An 11036-nucleotide genomic window follows, 5' to 3' on the forward strand; every position below is an offset into this window, starting at 1 on the left:
CAAAATAAGCAACTATACACTTTAGAAACAAGCCCAAAAAATAAGCAACTACACTTTAGAAACAAGCCCAAAATAAGCAACTACACTTTAGAAACAAGCCCAAAAAATAAGCAACGAAACTTTAGAAACAAGCCCAAAGATGCCGCAACTATACCAACATTTACAAGCAACGTTACAGTCGGCCAATGTGTGCTTATAACAGATGGACATGGCAACAACACAAATGACTTCACATCATAAAAAAAGACGCAGAGGCTTGGAGAAAAACTCTGCGGACGGCCCTCTGGGGGTCTCCTCGACAACATGTCGAGTACAGAGGAGCCAGGGCAGCCAGAGCTCCGGAAGGGGGGTGGGCTGGGGGTTGGTTCTCGTCTCCTCAACCACATGTTGAGTACAGTCAGTGGTGGAAAGTACATTTTACTGAAGTACAATTTTGAGGTATTTGTACGTTTACTTGTACTCCACTACATCTAAGAGGCCAAATGTTGTGCTTTTTACTCCACTACTTTTATTTGAAAACTTCAGTTACTTTATTTTATTATTTATTATTTATTTATTATTTCATTACATTATATGTCCACAAACCCCGTTAATTCCAGACCTCTACTTGCAACGGAATAGTTCTAAATTGCAGTATTCATACTGTTACTTAAGTAAATTGAGTACTTCTTTCCACCACTGTTGAGTGTACAGTGGAGTCTTCCTCCCTAGTGTTGTCTCTCATGTCTCTCTGGTCCCTCTCTATTAATTATATTAATTATAAGGATGGCGGTTTCAGAGAGTAGGCTACGTGCTGCTGTAATTCAACTCACGCTAATCAAACCTGGCTCCGTTTCAAATAGCCACGGAGCTTGCGTTAAGTGAAATATATACACGTGTTTTTAAAAAGACACTGTTAATTATTTTTATGTTGACAGAGAGAATTATTGGTTGATGAAGATGCATGTGCAATTTTGAACCAGTCCGAGACATTTTGACCTAAGTGTTTTGCAGGCTAAATGGTGCCTCTAGATTTGTGTTGGCTTATAATTTCCACGAGGGAAAGTCACCTACCACAGCTGTAGTGACTAAAGAGAAATCCCTTTTAAATGTGTTGCCTTATTTTCTCCACTCGATGGTTAAGCCTTTTTTCTTTACAAAGCTCACAATAATATAGGTGTGTTTCAACTAACAACACTAACTAACTTCCTTATGTTAAAATTGGCTTAAGGGAGAATCGGCGGGCGGGCCGTCGGGCAGCCATAACCATATAAGGAGTTCCCAAAGCAGCTATGCCCAAATATGGAGTGGGTTGTCTAACCCCAATGTGTTGTCATATGGCATCAGCAAATTAATCCGTCAGCTCCATTATGGGCATAAAAAGGGTCTGATAAAAAAGGACTGACAGATACAGTCAGTCAGCTCGGTGGTGCGACACGGGTGTGAACGTCACCCATCAGCGCCCATCGAAACCCAGGCTCTGCAAAAAAGAGACTCCCCAGCAGCAACAGCAAGAGTTAAGTTATGCACACACAAAACGCAAAGGCTCATGGGACACTGGAAACAGGTGGATACTGACCTGAACTCTTAGTATTGAAAACAAAATCTCCATCATTGACTAATCATTGGTTGCCGGCGATGGGAAGATATACCTGCATTATGAGATGCTAATCCAGGTAACGGTAATTCAACCAGGACCAGTCTTTGTTCAATACACCGGCAGCGTTTGAATAGGGACAGTGAGAAAACAAAGGAATTTGAATTTCAAATCACGTACTTGTCGTCTGGAGCTTATCATGCCAAACAGTCTTCGACAGTGTCGAGATGCTGCATGGTAATACACTGTGGAGTGCAGTGCTTTAGTCCAAATTGATATTTTGTGTTTTGAAAAGCATCACTCTGGAGTAATTTTCACAGGGAAGCATCACATCACTGTGCAGCAGTGACCCCTTATACTGCCGCTCCACACACCCACTCCACACACCCACGCACGCACGCGCACAAGTACCGTATTGTGTATCGTTCCCAATGCTTTCCGAGCACAATAAACTCCAGGTCAACCAATAACGGAATGCGTTGCTTTTCGGTCCTGAGGGCCGGGAATGTTTTGCATCTAAATGCAGTGTTTACCACGTTTCTTTCTGGGGGGGGGATCGACTTGACTGTGTTGCATAAATATGAAACAGCCCCCACGTGTTTGTTTACGTACCGTACGCCTGTAGTAGTGTGTTCGTATTGATCAAAGTTGTCAGCTTACACAGAAATATCAGTATTATCTTTTTGTGAATTATTTATCGCACCCGGCCCGGCACTGGGGGTGACGGTCCCCGAGGTGATATGTCTCCTGATACATTACATCTCACGGAGTGACTCTGGAGACATTTTGCCAGTGGGGACTGGAAAAAGTATGCTTTTTCTTTTTATACACAAGAAAAAGTATGAATACCACAATGTACAGTACTAGAAACACTCTGTTATACACTCTGTTAAGTGTGGAATTCAAAATGTACAGTAACAAAAGTAGAAAGTACTCGTTACGCAGAATATCCTATTTTGGAAGTTTTAAAATGTATAAAGAATTTTACCTATTTTGAAAATAGCTGATCTACATTGTGAGCTTGTAGATCAGCTATTTTCAAATGGCCAAAACGTACAGTAGCCTATATAGAGCGTCGCAGTCCCTCCCCCATTCAGAACAACGAGTGGCCCAGGAAATGAATCTCAATGCATTTTGCCCATAGGCTTTTCTTAAAGTATTTATTTAAAGACGGTTACGCCGCGGACAAAGCCAACTCGGATCGTGACAAATCATGATAATGAACACAATATTTTGGGCCGATCAAATCATTAGAAAGTAGAAAATAAAGGCAGGAGACAACACTATTTGTTTTGTTTTTCTTCTTATAAATTATTGTGTTCATTGTCATGATTTGTCACGATCCGAGTTGGCTTTGTCCGCGGCGTAACCGTCTTTAAATAAATACTTTAAGAAAAGCCTATGGGCAAAATGCATTGAGATTCATTTCCTGGGCCACTCGTTGTTCTGAAAGGGGGAGGGACTGCGACGCTCTATAGGGCTGAAGTGGTTAATGTATGTTTTGTTTTATCTACAAAAAAGTACAATATTTTCCTCTGGGATATAGTGAAGTAGAAGTAAAAGTATTCGAAAGTGGAAACACTCCAGTAAAGTAAACCACTTTCCATCACAACATTTTGCCTCACAAGTTTTTCAGATAATGTATATATTTATTTATTTAACTATCTACATCTGACCTCAAACCTCAAACCCTTAGACATCAATATATGGAGCTGACTTCATTTTTTGTTTTCAGGTTGGGGAACGTGCACTGCACAGTCTGTGTTGGAGGATTGATGTAGTACAATATACCAACTGTTTTGTTTTCTGCTCAACTGCAATACTCTGTGGAGACTTGAAGCCTAATGTGAAACCGTTTACATTACAGTATTCCTTTTAGTTTAGCTTGTTTTGATATTGCTGTGTTTATTTAATATTATTTACTACTGTCTCTAGATAGAATAGACACAATGTATTGGCATTAAAATACAACAATACAAAATGCATGCCAAATGGATGAACACACACAAACAAACACCCCAAACTTATTTGCCATTGTGGTTTGTTTGATTGATTGAATACTGTATTAGTCAGAGATGTAAACAGCATGTGGTAGGCCTACAGCAAGGCTAAAAGTCCTAAACAGTCCTGGGGACTTGTTTCCATTGTGGTCCTACACACTAAATCCAAGGGTTTAGGTTCTGAACACATATTTGTAACACTATTTAAACATGTCACAGTGTTTCGATTATAAACAGAAGAACATTGTTTAATCGCCGGTAACACTTTTTAACCCATTTTGATCCCCTTTTGGTGTTTCATTATGTTATACTTTAGCTATTGAAAAATAGCAGATCTACAAGCTAGTAGCGCGGCACCGAATGCCACGCTACGAGCTTGTAGGTCTGCTATTTTTGAAAAATCGTGAAAATGTATATATATTCTTTCAGAGCGAACGTAATTTTTGCTTCTGGGGGGGGGGGGGGGGGTCCCTGGAACAACATACTTTCAGATGGGGGTCGGCGGCCAATTACATATAATCTTGGGGGTCCTTGACATGAAAATGTTTCTGAACGACTGACATAGGGTTTTTCAGAAAACTGTCAGGATTTAGAAGACATTTGTAGAAACGTTCCCAGGTCTAAAAAATGGGTTAAACACAAAACACACTTATTAATGTGTTTAGGTATACAATCAAAAGTCAGTCATATACGCGTTTAGAACACTAAACTGTTTGAGGTGTTCTAGTGTATTTTATGGCCATATATAAACATTTAATTATTACACACTGGTGGTGTTTAGGTTTTAAACGCATCACAGGTTCCAGCACGGTACATTTTGTACATTGCAGTATTGATACTTTTACTTAATTAAGTAAGACATTTCAGTACCGTTTCCACCACTGCCTGCAGGGACCTCCCTTCCACAAGCAGGGCCTTCCACTGGGTGTGTAATATAATATAATATAGATAATCCATTGAAAGACATTGTTGTAAATAAGAATCGCCACTACGGACCAAAACCAAAGCTGAGCAATCAGCAGTCAACGGGGATATAAACTATAGTCTCCATCGCCTAGTTAGTGTTCCACAAATAATAACCCATTTTGACCTGAGATCAGATTCTAAAAATGTCTTCTACATCCTGACAGTTTTCTGAAAAAGCTATGTTTATATGTCAGTGGTTCTTCGATAAAAAAATAAATAGCAGACCTACAAGCTCGTAGCGCGCCACTCGGTGGCGCGCTATGAGCTTGTAGATCTGCTATTTTTCAATAGCTAAAGCATAACATAATGCTAACACCAAAAGGGGTTCCCGCCCAACATGGGATAAAGCACATTAAATGTACCACTCGACTGCATTGATCCTCAATCCATTCTCTATTAGCGCCAGCGGACATTAGAGACTACAATCTAATTAGCGCTCTATACAATTCAACTCTGTATAACGTTGCAGGCTATTAGTTTCATCCCTTTGCCACTTGCAAGGAAGAATTCTTACAAACAATTTCTCACAGGATTGAACAGCGTTGCATTAGTGGTTCAGCCAGCGTACGGCCATAAAGTACAGTTTATGGTGCAAGTAAAATGATGATCTGTGTGTTTCAGCAGTATACAGAAGGAACAGTCTGCTATGGGCTACTGGGATGAAATGGGTAGATGGGACGCTTCCACGCTAAATCGCAGTGTTGATTCCGTCGACTAAAACTGACGGGGAAAATAAGTCCCGACTACCTTTTTTCAGACGAAAAACGACATGAAAACGAAATAAAAACAAAACCATGATGACTAAAACTAAATAGGCCTATACTGGCAATTTCGTCAACAGATAAAAACTAGACGAACATTAAGGGAGGGACTAGTAGAGAAGAGATCATTTTATGCTTGGTTGCGCTCGTGTTGTTGTGTGCTTGTAGATCGGCTATTTTCAGCATGCAACCAAGTCTAAAATCTGCATTCTAAAACGGGTAGTCCCAATACTTCATTCTGATTGGCTGGTTACCGTCACGTGACCGATGTAAATTTCACCGATAACCCACTCCTTCAATCACTTTGTATCATCCTGCAGCCTTGTAGCTGAACTGGGGAAGGGGAGCGCTTGATTGCTTTACAAACACATGCTGTGCGGGCGTCTAAGCACCGCCCGGCTCATATGACTGTGAATGTGTGGCTCCAGGCAGCCCCGTAAATACATCAAGCGCTATTCTCCCGTAACATAGGCTACTTGCCGAGCAAAACAAGGAAGTGTTGTGGCTTTGGCTCGCTCGCTCTGGTGGCGCAAAGCGTAGCTACTTTTGTGAATTTAATAGTTTTATTAGGTTAATATTGCTATATGTTTGTAACCGTTTTAGAAAAGCAATAACCCACTCGAGGCCCCAGCTTACCGGGTATTTTACACTGGCTGGGAGGGTAGAAGACCCTCCGCTGAGCGTCCGGTCTGCCTACGCCCCCAGCCAGTGTAAAATACCCGGTAACCTGAGACCTCTCGTGGCTTATTGCTTAAATTACAAACACCTAGGGCTGTCACTCACGCTCCCATTCATATCAACGGAGCGGAGGTCGAACGGGTCCCAGCTTCAAATTCCTGGGGGTCCACATCTCTGAGGACCTCTCCTGGACCCTCAACACCGGGTCTCTGGTCAAGAAGGCCCACCAGCGTCTCTTCTTTCTGAGGAGACTGAGGAAAGAAAACCTATCTCCTCAGATCCTAGGGAATTTCTACCGCTGTGCCATCGAGAGCATCCTCACATACTGCACCACGGTCTGGTACGGAAACTGCACAGCCTCTGACCGGAAGGCACTGCAAAGGGTGGTGAAAACTGCCCAACGCATCACCGGAATATCTCTGCCTGTCATTAAGGCCATCTATGACAGTCGGTGCCTGAGGAAGGCCCACAAAATCATAAAGGACCCCTCTCACCCCAACCACAGTCTGTTTGCCCTCCTCCCCTCTGGGAGACGTTTTAGGAGCCTTGGTTCCAAGTCCAGCAGACTTAGGAACAGCTTCTTCCCCTCCGCAGTCATCTACCTAAACTCCTCATCCACTCCTTTCCCTCCCCCCAACCCATCCACCATCCCTGTCGTATCCGAGACTCTGGACACATCCTAGTCTACAAACACTATGTGGACTTGTGTGATATGGCCACTGGACTTGTGGAACATCGTCTCTGGACCTTAGTTTAGCACACTGTGCACTGGGCCATGTGCAATAAGGGCTACTTGCAATATGGACAGATCATGTTTTTCTTCTGCTCTCATATCATTATTTATTTATTTATTTAAATTACTACTGCTACTGCTACTACTGTACTACTGTAAATAATGTATCCTCCTTACTGACATGTTTGCACCATTGGTGAGATGCGAAAATACTTTTCACTGTGCTGTACTTGTACTGTACATTGACAATAAATCGAATCTCATCTCATCTCATCTCACCATCATGCCTGCAAACTGTTTGTCGACAAATCCAATTGTAGACTTAGTTGACTAAAATCATATTAAAACTAGACTAACACTAAAACCTTTCAGATGACAAGAATATGACAACATATGAAAATATGACAAACTAAAGTTTTATTCCAAAGACTATGACTAAACTAAAATCAAATTTTGCTGCCAAACACTGGTACTGGTACACTGTATATCGTCGACGCAGAGCAGAAACATCTCATCTCCATATTCAAATGTTATATTTTTCCTTTTTAAATTAACGCCTTACTTGATCATACTACAGCGTCACAAAACAGCATCAAAGTAGCAGATCCACAAGCTCAAACCTTTGCCATTTTTGAATCTTGAAAAGTAACCGTTTTATCCAACGCGTGTGTGTGTGCGTGCGTGCTCATAGTCAATTGAAAGACAAAAAACAGGCAGAGGAAGATCAGATGAAGTGAGAAGTGAGAACTCAGTGATTCTACTCTCAGACGTTTGAGATGTGTTCAACAGATCATACAAGTGTTGGGATTTGTCAAAGAACTATACAGGAACAGAATAGTTGCTGCCGAAGAGAGAGAGCCCGTAGGGAACAGCCGCCAGTGTGCGTAAGTGTTTGTGTGTGTGTGTGTGTGTGTGTGTGTGTGTGTGTGTGTGTGTGTGTGTGTGTGTGTGTGTGTGTGTGTGTGTGTGTGTGTGTGTGTGTGTGTGAGCTATAAGCTCATTTTGTTCACGTTTTCCTCTTCAATGGGGAAACATTACAGAACCTCTGGACAGCACGGTGTTGGGAGGTGAGGGAGATGGCGCCCTGCAGACTCTTGACATAACGTGGAGGCTTTTTGCCAATAACAGAGTACCGAAGTCCTGACGTCACTCGGTCGCAGAAGTTTCTTCTCTATGGAGAATAACATTGGGTCATCTTAGAATCATCTCAGATCAGAACTGTGAACACTATAATACTCTGCACTATAGTACTCTGCCTAGTGTATTGGAAGCTCAGTCGGTAGAGCTCTCGCCTTTGGACCACAAGTTCATGGGTCCATGGGTTCGATCCCGGGCACTGCCAACTCAGCGAAAGAGTAGCAGGGCTAGTCGTGCCTGGAAGTACTGGGAGCTGATGGTAGGTGTGGCTCTCCACCTCAGCAATCCATCACCCAGTGATCTATAGCGCATTGTAACGGGGATAGACTCCATCTCCCAGGGGTCTATAGCGCATTGTAACGGGATACTCCATTCTCCCAGGGGTCTAGCACATTGTAACGGGGATAGACTCCATCTCCCAGGGGTCTAGCACATTGTAACAGGGATAGACTCCATCTCCCAGGGGTCTATAGCGCATTGTAACGGGGACAGACTCCATCTCCCAGGGGTCTAGCACATTGTAACGGGGATAGACTCCATCTCCCAGGGGTCTAGCACATTGTAACAGGGATAGACTCCATCTCCCAGGGGTCTATAGAAATCCACAGGCGGCTTTGAAATCGGAGGTAAATTCATCGATTGCGGATTCCTGTGCATGGGGTCTAGCCAGTGAGAAGAATACAGCAGTGTGGGTGATGAAATTTCCACATGCGATTGTTTCATGATCTTTGAGCTGCATTGCCTGTGGAGCCTTGCAGCTTCTTCCCAGGAACCCTCCCAGCATCATCGGGCCAGCATCCTATCATATACGCCCTCCAGACGTCTTCAATACCATGTACAGGTAGCGGCGCGGGCTTGATACACTTCCTGTATCAATTGAAAAAAAGAACGACGACTTAATTATGATAATTCGGTTGTTTTGCCTCACGGCTTCTCCCCTCCCCCGCGGAGAATATTAATTAAGCCATTAAACAAACAACACCTGTTATCCGGCGTGCACAATAGAGACACCTCTAAAGTGTAGAAGAACGTCATAATGGTTGACACAAGAACCGCGGCATGCAGCCGCGCTACGAGCTTGTAGATCTGGAAGGAGGTTAAGCTCAACGTGAATGACCCGTTCAGGATGTATCGCGCCTGCTGTTGCATGGTGGGAAATTGTGTCATCATCTTTGGAGGTATTGAAGATAAAGAACCACACAGGTCACACAAGGGTGACCTGTACATCTTAGACTTCAGCCCTAGTCTCAAGACGCTATGCCAGCTAGCGGTCATTCAATATGGTCTGGAGCAGTCTGAACTCCCACACAACATCAGGTGGGAACTGGCAGCCATGACCAAAAATAACCTTCCAAGACACAAGCGAAGGCGTAAACAGGGCAGCAGAAAGCCTCAGTAACATGGTTGACCTTTGCAGTAGAAAGCCCCACATAGTTGACCTCACAGCCTCATTAGCAAACCTAAAGCCCTCTCAGAGGAAAACGAGGAACAAGGTTCACCTGGTTCGCGTTTGCATTCGGCTCAAAAAGAAGAGCCTGGGGAAACCCATTGGAAGATCTGGCATAGAAAGTGGGAGCCAACTTGTATACTTCGCTAACCAATAACAGTGCAGATTTGGTGACGTCAGTGTTCTCCGCTGTTTTTTTTTAGATGGGCGGGACAACATTTAGCGGACATTTGACGGGAATTCGCTTACCGTGGTCAATGGCAAATCTTGAGACGTGTGGGGACAAAAGCTGTTTATAGAAGGGGCTAGTGCCCCTTAAAGATCACACTTGCATGAAGTGAGAGGCGCTCTTATCGTCATACATCATCATATTCCGGCCAATCACAAATCTGCGTCCTCACTTTTCCTTCTTCACTTTTCTGCCCTCACTTTTCAATCAAATCATCACTATGGGGTGATCAGCAAATCACAAGCGCCCCTCAAAAAATAAATACATCTAAAACTAGAAAAAGTGCCCTTCTGGGCACAGGTCTCCACTAGGGATGCACCGAAAGGGAAATTCTTGGCCGAAACCGAATACCGAATATAGGAAACAGTTGGCCGAAAACCGAATACCGAATAGCCGAATACAGCTTTGTTGTAAAGCTACCTGATTATGGCAAAAGACATGATTATGGATTTTCATAATCGATTCATCGGGCGATTATTTAAACGATTAATCGGATTATGGCACCTTTTTTGCAATTACCTTAAAAAAAAATGCTTCAAGTTATTGTAGGCATGTTGTAACTAACAATAAAGACAATAAAAATGAATACTCCTTCAAAATTAATATTTTACCCCCTTTTTAATACAATTTGATTTCATTGCCATTCCTTGTACTTGTAATGCTACTGTAATCTGTAATGTTGACTGTGTATAGCTGACTGTCTTTCTTCCCATTTCTATCTCTGATTGATGTAAAAATCAATGTAAATTTTGAGAGTGTATTTGGTTCCATTTTTGCACTCTGTTACAGACTTGGTTTACTTCCTAACTATCTATAATTTAGCTGGAACTCCCACTATGAGAACCACTGTCCTACACAGTGTGTGGGCACGCACACGCACGCACGCACGCACGCACGCACGCACACACACACACACACACACACACACACACACACACACACACACACACACACACACACACACACACACACACACACACACACACACACACACACACACACACACACACACACACACACACACACACACACACACACACACACACACACACACACACACACACACACACAATAGCATGCTAGCTGATAGGGGAAAACGTTCTTATTTAGCAGCCATATTAGCATTGTCTCTAGGCTCTAGTATCACATATTGCCAAAGTTAAACAGCACTGAACAACTGATCATTGTTAAGCAAAACGTTCACGGATGTTCTGCTTTTGCCCTGCCTGTGCCCACTTCAATGCGCTGCTGAGATTACACACAGGTGAAACAAATTTGAGGAGCTAACGAGCAAGCTACTGCTAGTGTTCGTCGTAGCCTGCCTGCAAACTCACAGATTCAGACATTGGGGAGCATTTTTTGTCATACGACAAAAGAATAGACAGTGGCGGTGCTCACAAATACCATGTTTTGGGACCTGTTGATGAGCTCGCAGATTTCACGGAGCGCATCGCAGCCACAGCACAGAGCAACTTGACGCTGTGTGTGTGTGTGTGTGTGTGTGTGTGT

The sequence above is a fragment of the Protomyctophum parallelum genome, assembly GCF_964188405.1.
Source record: "Protomyctophum parallelum genome assembly, chromosome: 12".
Classification (NCBI taxonomy): Eukaryota; Metazoa; Chordata; class Actinopteri; order Myctophiformes; family Myctophidae; genus Protomyctophum; species Protomyctophum parallelum.